The 18,156-nt window shown below is 34.9% G+C and overlaps 1 long non-coding RNA gene across 1 annotated transcript; it reads left to right on the top strand.

Moving 5' to 3' along the window:
* Positions 1-7,177: 7,177 nt before the first annotated feature.
* LOC131919155 (uncharacterized) lies at positions 7,178-18,128 on the top strand. Its single transcript, XR_009381177.1, has 3 exons — positions 7,178-7,248; positions 7,806-7,942; positions 18,061-18,128. It is a non-coding gene; the product is annotated as an uncharacterized LOC131919155 (long non-coding RNA).
* The last annotated feature ends 28 nt before the right edge of the window (positions 18,129-18,156 follow it).

Genomic DNA, 18,156 nt, shown 5'->3' with positions numbered 1-18,156 from the left:
AAATACATCATAGTCATTATAAAAGTCCTCATTGTTCCCCTTTATGCTTCCCCAAATACACCTTCCCACCCCTACATAACTTTATTCTAGACATATAGTTCAACATTTTTCAGGCTTAACTAAACATCGAGCCAGACAATTCAGCTGGCAGCTACTGTGGTTACACAGTTAAAAAGTAATAGACATGGGTACAATGCTTTAAGGACAACAATATTCAAACACAGACAATTCTTTCATGTCTGCAAGATATGCTTTTATAGAGTTCCCTTTTCTACAAGAGGGTCCTGAGTTTCAATCTCTCTGTAAAAGGCAGACTTTGATAAGGCATTCTTTTCCCATCTCATTATACAACACTTTTTCACCCATATAATCTCCTGTGTATGTTAAAGATGGATCTTTCCATCACATATTTTGCATTGCATTTTTCCCATTGGATCATACTAGATTCGATCATTGATTCTATAATCTTGGTGTATAGGGAACTTACTCTCAACAGTTGGCACTATGTTTATTCCTGAGGCTTTTTTCCCTACTCTGTGTATGCATACCTTACTCTCCTTTCCAGAACTGTGAGATTTGGTTAATACTCCAAGTGTTGTTTTCTTATATGTACCTGTCTCTATTGAGTCAGAAAAGTTTCCAGGATTAGCAGTAGTAGTTATCAATTCTAGATGAGAGATTTGAGAAACATTAGTCACCTGTTTAATCTTAGGAGGAAATATTCAAGAAAGAACAGACTTTCCAGGGAAAATTACAGCTATTGCATGTGTGACTGAAAAAGCAAAACTAAAAACCGCCTCTAGAATCACCAATATATTAAGAGAGAAAAGAGCCTGCAAGCTGAACAAATTTTTCAAATTCCCATGATGTCATATGGAGTCCCTTTCTATGGGTGCCTTGTTCTGAGGAAAACCATTGGACAGGTAGTCCTATACTGACTCAAGACTAGACTGCATGGCTCCTAACATTTCATCATATGTCAGATCATTCACATTACTCACTATCAAAGCACAGTTAAAGACATACTGAGGCAATTAAAAAATTAAATTCCTCTCTTAATGTAAGACTTCTTTTTAACAAATAAATAAATTTTAATGCCCTTATGATTTATGGCAATGTTCATAGCACTATTACTTTTTTCCATATTAAAATTTTAATTTTTAATATATTTATTTCCTTAATTTGCCTCAATTGTGACAAAATTTTTATACTCTAAAAACAAAAACATAAGGATGATTGATAACTTCTTAGTAAATCAACGTTACATAAGGAATGCTTCATATTGCACCTTCATTTCCCCTTTAAAGTATTTTTCAAAATCTTCATGTGGTAGCAGATATCTATTATACAAGAGCTTACACAACTAAAGCAGAAATATTATGAAAAGGAGAGCAACCTGGGCTATAAAATGAGATAGGAGTTTTTAATTATTTATTAAAAACAATTTTTAAATTTCAATATATTTTGATCATAGTTTTCTCCTTACCCAAGTCCTTCCAAATCCTTCCCCCTTCCTACCCACTCAACTTTAAATTCTTTCTCAAAAACAAAGTTCCAACACAGCAAAAAAAACCCACCCCAATTCCAAGAAAACAATAAAATACCACTTGAAAAGAAAACAAAAATTAAATTAAAAACAAAAACTTCCCCTGTTGCTGATTGTTTTTCCTCTTTTGTGGGGCCTGCCACCCAGTTCGAAAATAAATCACACACAGAGGCTTATCTTTAATTATAAATGCCTGGACTTAGCTTGGCTTATTTCTAACCAGCTTTTCTTAACTTAAATTATCCCTATCTGTCTTTTGCCTCTTGGCTTTTACCTTTCTTTATTTTTGCATACCTTATCTTTCCTTCTTACTCCATGTCTGTCTGTGTAGCTGGCCCCTGAAGTCCTCTTCTCCTTGTTCTCTCACTCTTTCTCTCTTTTCCTCACAGATTTCTCCTTCTATTTGTTCTCTCTGCCTGCCAGCCCCACCTATCTTTTCTGCTGCCTCACTATTAGCTGTTCAGTTCTTTATTAAACCATCAGGTGTTTGAGACAGACACGGTAACACAGCTTCACATAGTTAAACAAATGCAACATAAAAGAATGCAACACATCTTTGCATCATTAAACAAATGTTCCACTGCATAAAGAAATTCACACCTGTTAAAATAATATTCTACAACCTGCCTCAAACTATAACCAAATAAAAGCACACAGTGAAGAATCTGTAAAGTCCATTATATGTAGTCAACTACTCCTGAATGTAAGGCCTTTCCTGGAGTGGTTGATAAATACGGTGTCACTCTGTTGGAGAAAACTGATTTTCCCTCTAACAACAAGTATAAATAATAGTTCAGTTGTTAACAACTATGCTAGTGGTGAGGTTTTCATTCATTTATTTATTAATTGATTCATTTTGAAATGTAACAAAATAAAATGCAATATGATAAAACAAAAATTATCAATTTGAATTTCGACAGGACAAACCAAAAGAAAGGGGCCCAGAAGAAGGCAAGAAATTCAAAGACCCATTGTTTTGTATTTTAAGGAATCCCATAAAAAATACTTAACTGGAAGCCATAATATAAATGCAGAGGACCTGGTGCAGACCTGTGTAGGCCCTGTGTATGCTGCTTCAGTCTCTCTGAGTTCATATAGCTTCACTCATGTTGATTTAGAGGCCTTGTTTTCTTGGTGTTCTCTATCTTCTCCGGATTTTACATTCTTTTGGCCTCCTCCTCTGGAGACAGGGGTGGTTCCCTGAACTCTGAGTTGAGGGATTGGTGAAGATATCTATGGGTGAGTATTTCAAAATTTCTTTATCTGCCTGATGTTTGTCTCTTGCTTTCAATAGTTGTTCCTGTCTGCTTCAGGAGGAAGCTTCTCTGATGATGGCTGAACAAGGCACTAATCTAAGTGTAGGGCCGAATGTCATTAGTAGTCATTTTATTTCCACATTGTTTTTCTTTCTTAAGACCAGTATTACTTGGTGTTACTCTAGTTTCCAGGGCTATCTAGTCTCAGGTTTTAATCCCTAAAGCCGTGTTATATATGAGTTCCATCTTGTAAAGTTGGCCATAAATTCAACCAGTTATTTGTTAATTACCTCCAAAGGTTTTGTAACATCATTATCCTCACATATCTTGCAGGTAGTACACTACTGTAGATAAAGGGTTTGTTACTAGCTTCATATTCATGCTTCTCTTTCGACATCATGGAGAATATCTTCCTGTTCCAAAGATGTTGGAAAGTATAGGTGCAGGCTCTGTGTAGGTACCAGATGACATCCTCATGTTCAATGTGTTTTATATGTTTTGTCTTCAGCAAGGATGCCTTGCTTTCAGATTGTGGAGAACAACCCTGTTATAGGTTTTTGATTTGAGGTACATAATGAGTTCAAGGCTATCCTAGGCTGGTAATAATAGCCTGTCTCAACTCCTCAGTGTATAAAGTGACAATATAACCACTCCAAGGTATGGATAAGGGAAAGTTTTTTTATTGTAGATATGAAAGAGAGAAGATCCATAGGCATCTGGAAGAATGTAGAGCGGAGAGAGAAGGAAGTAGACTAAACACAGCCGAACAGACTAGATGTGGCCAGAAGAGAAGCAGGAGCAGAACATAGCTGAGTTAGAAGGAAGGGGGAGAGAGAGGGAGAGTGAGACACAAACAGACTGAGAGATGGGGGCATAAAGAGAGAGAGAGTATGGGAGAGCAGAGAGGGGGAGGAGGGAGATAAACAGGGAGGGCAGGCAGAGCTGAAATAGAATGGATGTATGGAAAATAAGTTGAGGGGAGCGGAGGAGGTGGGAAGAGCTAGGAAGTTAGCATGGACTTTGAAATGTGTGATAGGTTCTTGTGATACTGAGGGAGCCTGGAGACAACATGGGCTTTGATATGCTAATAATCACCACATAGAGCTATTTTTTCATTCTGTCTTTTATAATTTGGGGAAAGGGAGTTTCCTTTTGACCTGACACTACAGAAATAACAATAAAACTAAATGGCAATCATAAGAATGAAGACTTAATAATGCTGAAAAACCTTGGAATGCTTAAAGGAAGCTTATACTTTAACGATGAAATCATTTAACAAGTGCTTCATATAAAGTTATATCATATCATCTTACTTTAATTAATGTGTTTACTCTAATTTTGACTCTGCTCTTCAATTCAGTTTACTACATAATGTAGAGTTAATACAGTCTTGAATTATCAATGAGCACAGCCATGGCAAGAACCCCAGTGCCTCACAGGGAAATAACAAGACCTTCCCTGGATCAGGCTCAAAGGAATTGCAAAGCCCTCCCCCTGGCAGAGTAAATGTTACCATGGTATGCAGTCACCATCATTCACTGTTTCCTTTTTTTTTTTAGATGACTGAAACCTGAGACTCCTCCCCTACAAGTGCTCTTCCTGAGATAAGATAATCTACCTCCTCCACTCCAATGTTGTTTATAACAAACGTGCTCTTACCAGTATGCTGCTGGTGTGCCTCTATCAGACTGTACAGCCTACCCCAATTTTCTGTATGTTTGTCTATCTTTTCTTCGTTGCCTGTTACCCCATTAATGTCAATCCCCAAACCATGCAGGTCAAGGTACTATATACTGAATAAAGGTGATCTTCCATTTCCTTTCATTTGCCCTTAGATTCTGCAAGCATGTTTTAGCAAATGTTTAGAAGGTAGACAATAAAACATATTATAAACTTACTCCATGGGTTGCTCTTGGTGTGCTATGTTTTTATTAATACCACGTTTTTGGTTTTGTTATCTTCTTTTTCAGGAAGCCTAGGTCCAAGGTAAAACAATTTCCTTCCATTTCTCCTTTAGGAGGATCAATATAACATGAATAAATGTGGCCAATACCTGAGTGCTCCGACCTCTTTGAAATCCTTAAACACTCCTTTGACACTAACTACCACTCTTTAACACAACTCTAATACAACAACATATCTGTGTGTGTGTGTGTGTGTGTGTGTGTGTGCGTGCATGTGTGAATAAGCCTGTGACAACTTTGATTGGCATATATTCTAAAATAGTTATGTAAAATATACCTATTGGAAATGAGAAAGACATTAGCTCATTAAAACATACAATTTCAGCCTTGATCTTTTTTTTTTTTTTAATTTGTTGGTTTTGCTTGTTTGTTTCATACTGATGATTTATTTATTGATTGTTTTCCATTTTGTTTTTGTTTTGAGGACAAAGTTTCATGTGTTCAAGGTTGACCTTAGATTGGGTATGAAGCTGAAAATGACATTGATCTTCTTGTTTCTACCTTTGAGGTACTGTGATAATTGGCATTCACCACCATGCTTGGATCTTATTCATAAATAAAAGATAAAGCTTATTAACACTGTGTATTGGAATTATTCTATTATTTAAATCTATTTAATTAAAAAGTTTAAAATATAGTTAGCTTTACTAGTGCAAATGAATGAAAATCTTTCATTTTGGACCTTTGTATCTACAAATGTGAAACCAGAAAGCTGTAAATGAATGAAAATATATCAAAGCTATGAGGAAAATAAAACTACCTTTTGTATATATTAAGTAGTTTCAAAAGACTAAAATCTTATAGATTTCATTTAGTATAATTTAATTCTCAATAGTGAAAGAATTTTTATATTGTAATTGCTACCCTGTCACAGATAATGACTACATGTAACTTCTATTTAAAATTTCAGAGGTATTCAGAAAACATACAATTGTGAATATTTTGACCTTCAAGAAAGGGAATGTAAGAAACTGATTGTATAAATAATAACCTAAAATTGATTTAGTAAGATAATTGCATTATGGAACACAAGTAGACCAGTTACAGTTGATAACATGTGCCATTTTTAGTTTTGCTACACGGAATAGGCTTATAAATTCGATTTTTCAAGCTAAGAAAACTATGATTTCCAATATAATTATGGCAAAATGATATGAAAATATCTGGACATATAATCATAGTTTCAGAAATAACAATATTAAAATTGGTAGTGTAGCTTGAGTTTTCCTGCCTGGCCCACAGTCAGGGCAAATCTCTCTCACCCCCCAGTCCCACAGCCACTCAGACCCGACCAAGTAAACACAGAGACTTACATTGGTTACAAACTGTATGGCCGTGGCAGGCTTCTTGCTAACTGTTCTTATATCTTAAATTAATCCATTTCCATTAATCTATACCTTGCCACATGGCTCGTGGCTTACTGGCATCTTCACATGCGGCTTGTCATGGTGGCGGCTGGCAGTGTCTCTCTGACTCAGCCTTCCACTTCCCAGAATTCTTTTCCTTGTCCCGCCTATACTTCCTGCCTAGCCAATGGCCAATCAGTGATTTATTTACTGACCAATCAGCAACACACTTGACATACAGACCATCCCACAGCATGGTAGGATACATTTTTTAGTGCTTAAGATATTAATAAACAATCAAAAATATACTGTTGATTTTAAATTTTGTGTTTAAGATTTAACTCCAGAATATTCTCTCTAATGTTCACTACTTTCAACATATATGTATTGATTAGGTTTCTGCATTCATATGTCAGTAAAGTTGAGATGAAACATAGATATTACAAATATCCCTGGGAAGCATAGATAATTAAAGTTAAATTACTAAAGGAAATAAATGTCAAAACTCAATGAGCATCCTGACAGCATGGTCACACATGGATAAGAATGGCTGAGAGAAAGAATGGAGTTACTTTGATTCGTTTGAATTTTTATAACAATGTTTTTTAATTTATTTGCAAATGAAAATAATAAAATGAATAGTTATTAAAAACTCAATGTAATATAATCAGAAAAGTTAAATACATGCTTATTTCAAACTTGTTATAAGTTCATACCATAACAGGAGAGAAGTATTAACTGAAAAATAGTGTGTGTGCCTCAACCATCCATATAAAACAACTGTTAGCTAAAATTGACTCCATATTTCATAGTTTTTCTTCAAAAGGAGCTATACTTCAGGAGTTCCAGGATGCCTTCATACTGTTTTCTAAGATTTGTAGCTTTAGTTATTTTTCTTGTAGTTGTGACCAAATCCTTGACCAGAAGCAATTTAAGAGAGGGCAGAGTTTATTCTAGGTTACATCAGGAAAAACAAAAAACAAAAAAAAAAAACAAAAAAAGAACAGCTGGTGACATCGCAATCTCAGTCAGGAAGCAGGCACAGGTGAGTGCTAGTGCTCCATTTAGTGCTCCATTTGCTCTCCCTTGTTAATCAAGTCCAGGAGCCCAGACTGTGGAATGGTGATGCTCATAGTGTATGTGTTTCTTGTCACCTCACTTATTCAGAGACTTTACGTAGTAGAATATTATTTTAGATGTGTTACTTTTGTTTATATGGCATTTGTTTAACTCTGTGAGACTCTGTTACTGTGCCTGTGTAAAACACCTGATGGTCTAATAAAGAACTGAACGGCCAATAGCAAGGCAGGAGAAAGGATAGGCGGGGCTGGCAAGCAGAGAGTATATATAGAAGGAGAAAACTGGGAGGAGGAATCTAAGGTTAGGAGCCAGAGAAGAAGGAGGACTCTAGGGGCCAGCCATCCAGCTACACAGCAAGACACGGAATAAGAGTAGGATTTACCGAAATTAGAGAATGGGAAAAGCCCAGAGGCAAAAGGTAGAGGGGTTAATTTCAGGAAGTCTGGCCAGAAACTAAGCCAAGCTAAGGCCGGGCAACAAGTGTGATTTATTTGGGAGATGGGTGGCAGGCCCCCTAAGAAAAGAGTAAAAACAAACAACTTTACCCATAGATGATTTTAAGTCATGCCAACTTGATAATCAATATTAATCTTTATATTTGAAAAATGAGTAGATATTCTGAAATCAATGTGCCAGGTGTTTACTGGTGGTAAAGGGGATTACTAACAAAGGAAGCAGCAATGAATAATATCGTGCTGACTTGGATGCAGATAAACAAGCAAGGACAACAGTGCATAGAAAAGTAAGCAGGTAAGCAAACGATTAGATAGGTGGTAGGAACAAAACATGCACGAGTATCCACACCAGGGCCATATATGTTCACACATGGTGAAAGTTAATATAATGAAGAATACATATACACAATATACTCCCTAATAATTTCCTCCATGGTACTTGAATTAAACTAACTCAAGACTAGATCTGAAATACTCAGATAACTTTTGAATAATCTACCACACTCTACGAACTTGGATATTTTCTAAGCAAAAGGGAGCTTGTTGAAAGTCATAGGAACAGGCTTAAAGATACACATGACAACAATATGTGGGGACAATTTAATCATCAAAATGGTGATGACATGATTAACTGGGATTTTGCTGTATATTCAATGAACATCCAGAAAGACTACCAATATTCAATTATTAACTAAAAATACATTCAGAATTGTACATTGGAAAATGCATGTTTTTTTACATGGAAAAGAGGAATCAAAGATGTATTAATGACAAAGTTTAAATATTTAGACATATGATTCATAAGCCAAAGTAGTTATATCAATTAAAGTATAGCTATAAGGGGATGGCTAAGTAAAGCGCCTGCTGTACATGAATGAAGATCTGACTTCTGATTACCACATAAAAAAATGAGGGCATGGCTACACATGCTTACAACTCTTATAATCCAAGAGTGGACAATAAAAAATGTGGATATTGGAGCTTTCTCATAAGCCAAATTACCAGAAATGCAAGATCCTAGATCTCAGAGAAACAATGAATCAAAAAATATAATGGACAGTAACTGAAGGAGGATATCTAATGTTGACTTATAGACTTTACATGCATACAATATGCCAGATATCCATACATTACACTGGCAAAGACAGACAGACAGACACACACACCATAAAACTGTAAATAAAACAATAATAGGAAAACTATAAGTATAATCTCAAAGACTTAGATTTATTCTATTTTTCAGTCTAAAATCATTCTGATAAAATTTCCTTTCCCAATAAAATTATCTAAAATGAAACTAACAGTGAAGCTAAGTTCTTAATTACATATATCCACAAACTGATGAGTGACTTGACATTAGTGTTGGTATTCTATATATTTTCCTTAATAATAGAAGTAAATACTTCTCTTTTAAGGACTTGAAGCAATTATCTTGGATATCTGTTATTCCCTTCAAATATTAGGTAAGAAGTATGAAGGCATGCCTAAAAAGTTGCTGTCCATATATTCTGCTCTTGTCACATTAATTTTAATGTTTGCTCATGATTCCTATTTCTACCGTTCTGTGTGTTTCCATCACATAAATTCAGAGTAAGAACCATTTCAAAATAGATTTCCCTTTTATATCACTGAGGGCAAGGTAGTGTAGTTACTTTCACCTTGCTCATGAGTGTTTTGTATTTTTATAAAACTATTACATGTTGGTTTATCTCTTCTCATTAGACAGTTCAAAACAGCAAGCAAACTTTTTAAGTTGATTGCAACAGTGATAAAAATAGACAAGTAGTTATAAATATAAAATTTTAATGTCAAGAGACTTCATTTTATTTATATTTCAGATGATAAAATGAGTGGCTAATTCATAAAACTATTATATATCTTGTCTATTATCTAAATTATTTATTCATACCATTTAAATAACTTAACTTGATTCCCCGACATTTAATTTTAAATGTTGTTTTATTCAAGAATGATTCAAATGGCATTCTTAATACATACGATTTCTCTTAATTAATGCTATCTTAAGACCATCATTAATTTATTGTAAGACATTACTGGTGAAGAAACTGTGTACCCAGATCATAGGTCCTATGGAAATCCAGCTCTTACAGATACAGAAGTGTCTTCCCCACTCACTGTCTTTCATAGCCTGTGAGGTGCTATGCACATTACTGGGGAGAAAAATCCTCAATAGTTTTAAACATCTGTGAATGCTGCAAAGTTCATAATGTCTATAATGTCTTCCCTGTAAAAATAGTCTCACTGTTGTTATAATGGATTGAATGTTTTCTTATGCTTCAATCATTTTCTGATTACAATCCTGACCCACACAAGAAGGTGGAACTCATCACTGGTATTGTTAACTGGCCAAAAATCTGTGGCTGGGAAGGTCAGGGGTACTAGGGGGAGACTTACTACTATTATTTTTCTAAATGGACATAGTACTAAACTGCTGCTTAAATTATGAATACTATTTTACTCATAGATTAGTACCTCCCAGTCCTCATCAGTGAAACATGTATTGGTCATGCATAATAATATAGTAATGCACAACTAGTTATCATGCAGAGAATAAGAAATTATGGAATGCTCAGCCATAGATGGAACATCTATAGCACATCATTTTCCCCTAAGGCTCAGGAGAATCAACTCAAGGACAGGGGTGATAAAATGATTTTATGAGGCAGATATAATGAAGTACTGTTGTGAATATGTTTTTGAATAACAGCAGCATTGTACACATGAGCTCACAGAAGTTATGATTACATTCATAAGATCAAGCCAACCAAAATTCCAGCACAAATCAAGGAGGAACTCATGAATTCCCACCTTTGTCTGAGGATTGATTGACAACTAATGCCTGCTAGAAGTAGAGTCACTTTACTTCAGGTACTGCTCTATAAGCTGCCTGGGTTGCAAAGGGTGGCCCTCCATGCATTCACATACTCACAACACCAAGGCTACTCAGTCTATTAAAAAGAGTGCATGAAGATGGGAGGGAAAAGGTGGAGGCATAGGGAAGAACTAGAGGGAAATTTGATGGCAGTGGAATTGATCAAAAACATTTGCTATTCATTTACTAAATCTCAATCAATATATTTTAAAATAAAGTTAGTATAATGCCTAAATTTTAATGTTTAATGACATAAAAATGAGAATAAAGTTTGTTTCATGAAGAAATGTAAGTATGCAAGCCAATTCAGAGAGAAGTAGTCAGCTGAAAAGTGAACAGAAAGCATCATTTCTCCAGGGAAAGCTCCCATTCTAATTATTGATATGTATACTCTTCTCCCTTTTGGGACATTACTACTGCTTTCTCTATTATATCAATTTATTTTCTAAACTCAGGAGTTTCAAAAATATTATTGTTTGAAATCATATAACTAAGATCTAGTTATATTATTTGTTGTATTATTTAAGATACTTTCTTACCAAATACAATTCAATTCAAAACCCTGGTATAGAGTTTTGGATGAATGATTTCAAGACACAGATTTCCATAATTAACTTAATTTGCAGTTTCCAAGGAAACAGCACTTTAGGGACACTTTGAAGTCTAAAGCCAATGCTTGCTTGTTTACACACATGCTTACATGTGACTCTATTTCATTTGAAATACACTTTATTTCATTGTTTTCCTCAAAAAGCTATAATAATACTAACTATTGCTACCTACTTTGAGGTACCTTTTATTTTTCTGCTTTATAGTTTTCACAATATAATTATCCATAAAAATATTTTTTCAGTGTGCAGGAATATATATATATATATATATATATATATATATATATATATATATATATATATATATATATATAGGTCCTGGCCTGATCTACCTAGGACAACAATACATTTTTACTAATGTATTAGGAAAGTAAGCTTCTAGTGATTAAAGAGAAAGATAGATAACAAGAAAAAAATTCACAAGAATTTCTATTTTGGTAAAATAAAAGCATTTTAAAAATCTAAAGAAATTAGCCGGGTGGTGGTGGTGCACGCCTTTAATCCCAGCACTCGGGAGGCAGAGCCAGGCGGATCTCTGTGAGTTCGAGGCCAGCCTGGACTACCAAGTGAGTTCCAGGAAAGGCGCAAAGCTACACAGAGAAATCCTGTCTTGAAAAACCAAAAAAAAAAAAAAAAAAAAAAAAAAAAAAATCTAAAGAAATTGTATTTTGTCTAAAGAATAGAGTAATAATTACCATACTGAAGAGAAAATGAAATAGTATTTACTTAGAGATGAAGAAAAAGAAAATGATATGTAATATTTTGTAATTGTCAAATCTTCTAAAAAAGTGACCGATTTTAATTAATATTTAATTGTATTATCAAGAGTATCATATATATTTACATTATGTTGTTCATATTTCACATTATTTAATTCATATTTTAGGTTTTTTTCTATTTTTACCTGAATGACAATAAATTATTCTTCTAAGATATATAATGACTATGTTGGCCTAAGAATCATGAATAACTTATAAAGAATACACCACAAACAAGAAAACAGCACTAGTATAAAATATATATCTTTCTTATAGCACCAGGAAATGGCACTATGTCATTGCTAGTCAAGAAAACAAGCTACATAACACCACTTCAAATCTATAGTCCTAGTTAGTCCCATAGTCACCTGTTCTGAAAATTGACAGGTATTTATGTTGTGTGAATGAACCAAGACATACATACATACATACACACATGCAAACACACACACATTAGAAGATGGTGCTCATAGAACTTGCGCTCATAAAAGTGTAAGTCTATCTATATTATTCTTATGGCTTGTAGCGAAGATCCTGATTTTGTTTTTAGATCTGTGGCTCTAAATGTTTTAGAAGATAAATACAAAGAAAATAAGCAGCTGTATAATCCAGGTTTACCTTTTTTTGTACTAAATAAACAAGAAAAGCAACTTAAAGAAGGAAATGTGTTAAGATCATGTTACAGATAAGTAAGCAAGTCATGGCAAACTGAGCAGATCTCCTCTTGGTTTCTAGAAAGCATGAAAAGGGAAATCAGGAAGAAGCCTGAATAAGATACAAGCTCTAAGAACACATAACCAGTGAGCCAGCTCTTCAAACTATCCCACTTTCTACTTTTGACCATTTCTCAATATTGTCATCAATATTTATGTGTGTGCACATGTGGTGCCAGAGGTAGATGTTGGGATGTCCCTTTATGCTTCTACATACCCTGTTTTGTTTATAGTCTCTTCCCACTAATCTTCACACTCTGTTTTAACTAATCTAGTAGCCAGCAGGCACCATTAATTCTTCTGTCTCTCTCAGCCTTGGGGATGATGATGTATGCCTATACCTGATTTCACATAGGCCTTGGACTTGTGCCACAAGCAATTTACCCACTTATCCACCGCCCCTTCCCATAAAATGCATTTCTTAATTTACTCAAGTTGACAATTAAAATTGACAACATCATAGTATAATGTGAGTTGAAATATATTCAGCAGGAATGTGCAAAGGCAGTGAAACAGGAATCTAGAGAAGATAATCTTACTTTCACTTGGAAGCTATGAAGTCTTACTGGATGTGTGAAAACACAAACTTGATCTACATGCATGCTTTATTCATGTACTATTGGGAGTTCCTGATATTTGTTCTCACTAAGAACCAGGCAGATGATATGAGCAGGATGGTTGTACCCTTCTGATTACTGCAAATTAGTTGTGTATTGAATTTTCAAAGTAAAATCTTCAAATACTTCATGTTAAATTCTTCAAATAAGTAATATAAGGATCTCTAATCATATATTTGAGGAGAAATATTAAAGCTGTGGTCTCTATTGAAGGGGTCTAACTGAAGGCTACATTGGAGAAAGGAACATTAAGAGCTGTAATAGTTTACTAAGTGACTCTGGCAGACAGTGAGCTTGCTTACTATGTGTAAGTTTCTTTCCCTGAGTTCAGTATCCAACAGCAAACATAATTTGGGGAAAGAATTCACAGATGTCTATCTATCAACTATCTACCATCTCTGTCTGTCTATCCATATGTCTATCTGTCTATCATTTATCATCATCTACCTATCTATATCATCTCTTGTTTATATATCACCTAATAGATCATCTGTATACCTTCCAATCCTTCCACCTATGCTTTGATCCACCCAACCATTTATCTATCAATTCATGCATCTAGCTGCCTAATTTTTGATATATGTTTCTATTTAACCTGATGACCTCTGATTCCCATGACAAGAATTCCAATTATTGTGGGGGAAGAAGGCAGGAGTGTTATGTAAAATGTTGTTTCAGAATTTAACCTAAATAAACAGACATTTATTTTCTGATCATCATTCTGATTACGTGTTTTAAAATGGAGCCGTTAAGATTTTCTGATGCACTGGATGGCTCTTGGAGACATATATATAGGCTCCTCTGTAGTGATGACAGCTTTAATTTTTATCCTTCCACGGCAACAGATGCTGTCTTCCAACATCTGTAGGCACCAGACACACAAGTAATACACACAAATGCATGCAAGGAAACACTCATACTTATAAAATAAACTAAACAAATCTAAAAAGATTTAAGTTTAGTTTAAACATTCATAAATAGTCTTTGGATTGCAATGCTATGCTAAATGCAGTTATCTTAATTGGCACACTCCTTTTTTAAATGGATCATATATGTAATTACAACAAATGATGCTATTTTCATCTAAGACATCAAATTTTGTGTCCATTTACTAATTACTACTTAAAAAATAAATCTCTTGATTTAAAAAGTATTTATTTGTATACATGTTTCTTCTATACATATTATACAGTTTTTCTTGCAGGAATGAAAGTATGTCTTTAAACTTTAGTGTACTTAATTATATTTTTAAAAGTTTCTTTGAGAATTTAAAGAAAACTGACTTTTAATGATTAAATTTGCATTTCCTTAATTTCTCCTGACATTTAACATGTTATTTGTGTTTTGTCTCATTTTCCATTACTTGATATTTCCTAAGCATCCCATGCTTACATAATTTCAGTATGTCAGTACATTCTAAAGATGTGAAACTGCTCCAACAAATATGCTAAAATTTTACTCCATATTTTCAAGAAAAAGGAGTATCTAGATAAATTACAGTTGCTCTGCAAAAGGTACTTGTGTGTCCTCCCAGGTATATGTGTTTCCATTCATTGAGCTCAACACAGAATCAGTATTGAAGTTTCGTTGACTATTGTAACCAAAGCAATGATTTTTGTATTTTAACAAGGCAAAACATTGACAGTCTCATAGTTTGCAGGAATGTAAAGTCAAAGTGTTACTGAGCCATGTTCCTTTAAGGGATTCCAGGAGTCTTACAGTTTCCAATCCAGTTGGCTCATGACATTCATTAGTGTTGTTTGGCCTGTTGAGTATGTGATTCCATTCTCTGTGTCTATGTTCATGTGGTCTCTATGTGACTCCCTTAAACTATGCCAGTTTGATGCTCCATCCTATCACAAGCACACTGGTTCAACTAAGTTCATAGTACTTTCAGTCATAATAGCCAGAAATGGGAAACAATCTAGATGTCCCTAACCCAAACAATGGGTAAAGAAAATGTGGAGTTTTATTCAGCTGTTAAAAAAAAATGACATCATAAAATTTGGAGGCAAATGGATGGAAGTAGAAGAAAATCATCCTGAGTGATATAACACAGAAAGACCTTATATGTACTCACCTATAGGTGGATATTAACTATGAAGTAAAAGATAATCATGCTATAGTCTGGAAATCTACCCAGGCTAAGTAACAAGGAAGGCTTAAGGGGGATGCAAGGATCTCCCTGACAAGGGGAAATAAAATAGATTTTGTTGATGAAATGAAGTGGGTGGGGTTGGGAACAGAAGGGGTAAAGTGAGGGGGAAGAAAATACTGAGAGAAATGACTGGAATTGAGGATCATTTCAGGGACAAGGTAGAAGACCTAGAGCAATGGAAACTCCATGGAATCTACAAGAGTAACCCTGGGGAGACTCCTAGTAGTGGGGACCATCTAGCCTGAACTAGCCATCTTCTGTAACCAGGTGAGGCCAAAGTGGAGGGACTGGAACTTCAACTCAGTCACAAGACCTTCCACCTACCTTTTGTCCTGCCTGTGGAGTGTTCGGGGACCAGAGCCTAGCAGAATCCTCATCAAAGACACTAGAGAGACTTTATCCAGCAACTGATGGGAGCAAATGTAGAGTCCCACAACCAAATTTTAGGCAGAGCTTGAGGAATCCTGTGGAGGTGGGGGAGGAAGGATTGGAGGAACCAGAGGGGTCAGTGACACTTCTGGAACGTGGTCCACAGAATCTACTGACTAGGACTCATGGGATCCTGTAGAGATCAGGCAGCCTGTAAGGGTCTGACCTATGCCTCCTGGATATGGTATGGCTGAGTAGCTTGTTCTTCTTGTGGGATCCCCAGTAGTGGGAGCACAAGCTGTCTCTGTCTCTTTTGCCTGCTTGTGGGACTCTTTTCCCCCATACTAGGTTGCCTCATCCAGCCATGATGTGACAGTGTATGCCTGGTCTTATTGTAGCATAGTATGCAATGTTTCATTGATGACCCTGGGAGGCCTGCTATTTTCTCAGGGGAGACAGAGTGAACAATGAAAGTGGTGGAGAGGGGTGTGGGGGTAGAGCCTGGCGATAGGGGAGGGAGGGGAAATTGCTGTCAGGATGTAACATAGGAGAAAAGAATTTAAAAATATCTATGCCATTTTTAATTTTTTTTCTAAAATTTCCAGCCATTTTATAAAGGGCTCAGTCCTTAAAGATAGGATAATTTAATCATGAGAACATTATTTAATTACTTGGTGAAAATTTGCTTTCAAGTAACATTGTATTCTCAAGTACCATGTATGACCACATAGGCATATCTTTTAAGGAATCAACTCATCCTATTGTATTGATATATCTATATCTATATCTATATATATATGTGTGTGTGTGTGTGTGTGTTTGTGTGTGTGTGTATCTGTAAGTGCAATAATATATATGTGTATATGTATATATGTTAGATCTTAATATATAGTCTAATGCTGTTAATAATTTTGTATTTTAAAATGTGTCAACTTTAATAATGTTTACATTTTTCTATCATATAATAATCATACAAAACAATGACTCTAATCAGGACATTTCCATCTATGAATATAAATTATTTGATCATATTGATCCCATCCCTATTCTATCCTCACTTTTACTAGGAACTTAGTTTCCAGCTCTATCTAATGTTCTTATTATGGAAGATGATTCATATACAATGAATATTTTACTCTGGTCTTTAAAGCAATCATTGTTCTGGTAACTGTTTTATTTTCCTGACAACTAAATGGTAATAGAAACCACAACAGGCATATAAGGTGCAGTTATTGCCACTTCCTGGTCTCCTCTGAAGATGTTTGCCAACCACTGTACATATATAATCTCACATATTTTCTCTAGAAATGTCTAATCAAGCGGAAAGTGAGTTAATCACTTTCTTCAACTGTATTCTTTGCCCATATGTTCCCTTTATCTGTCTTTTCTTGCTTCCTTGTATGTCATTCTAAACTGTGAATAACCCGACTCTCACCATCTGCTATCCATTTGCTTAATTGTTCAGTTCTGCTACATGTGGACTAGTTTGGGAATTGTTAACCTGTGGGGTTTTGTTTGTTTGTTTGTTTTATATTTTTCTTTGCTTTGATTTTCTGATTGGTATATTGAAACCCATATGCACATAAGGTAATTATTGATTTGTTATTGTTTTGTCTATTTTTTCATAATTGTATTTGTTTCTTGGGGTTTTAATTCTTCTGTTTCTCTTTTATTTTCTAATGAGCAAAAAATAGTTTTTTAGTTTCAATATTTTTGTTTAATGTAAAAAGGAATTTTTTTAAATCAGGTTATTCTCTAGCACACTTGCTGCTATATTTTTCTGTAATTGATTCCCTTCCCCAATTCCCCCCACCCAGTACGTCTTTGTCCCTTTAAGCCGACTCTCTTTCTTTCATGCCATTACCTGTTCCGCTTTCTTGTGTTATTCCACTATGCACTCTATTTTCTCCTCCATGAAGACTTCTTACTTTCAGTTTTGTGCATTTAAAAAGCACATTAGTAAACAGTTTCCTCAATTAAAAGTCATGAGTACATGAATGAACAAACTGATTCTCACTGTGGAAATCTGATGTTTTCATTACTCACATTACTACATCACTACCATCACTACCATCCCTTCCACCACTACCACCACCACCACCACAACTATCAACCACATTAGTGAAGGGCTAAACATGTTATTACATACTTATAATTTCAGCACAGAAGTAGGAGAAACGCAAAATATTTGAGGATACTCTGGTCTGCATAGTGAATTTTAAGTCTGTCAACAATGTATAGTAAGACTCTGTCTAAAAAAAAAATACTTATAGCCTTTAATCTGATGCTTACAGCTAAACTTCCCTCTATCCAGAAGCCAAGGCAACATAAACCAGTGTCAAGCATATTGGCAAGATTCCTGGTAAGTAAGCCACCCAAATCATAACTAC

Source organism: Peromyscus eremicus, chromosome 9 (genome assembly GCF_949786415.1).
Source record: "Peromyscus eremicus chromosome 9, PerEre_H2_v1, whole genome shotgun sequence".
Classification (NCBI taxonomy): domain Eukaryota; kingdom Metazoa; phylum Chordata; class Mammalia; order Rodentia; family Cricetidae; genus Peromyscus; species Peromyscus eremicus.
This window is presented reverse-complemented; position numbering and strand designations above follow the sequence as displayed.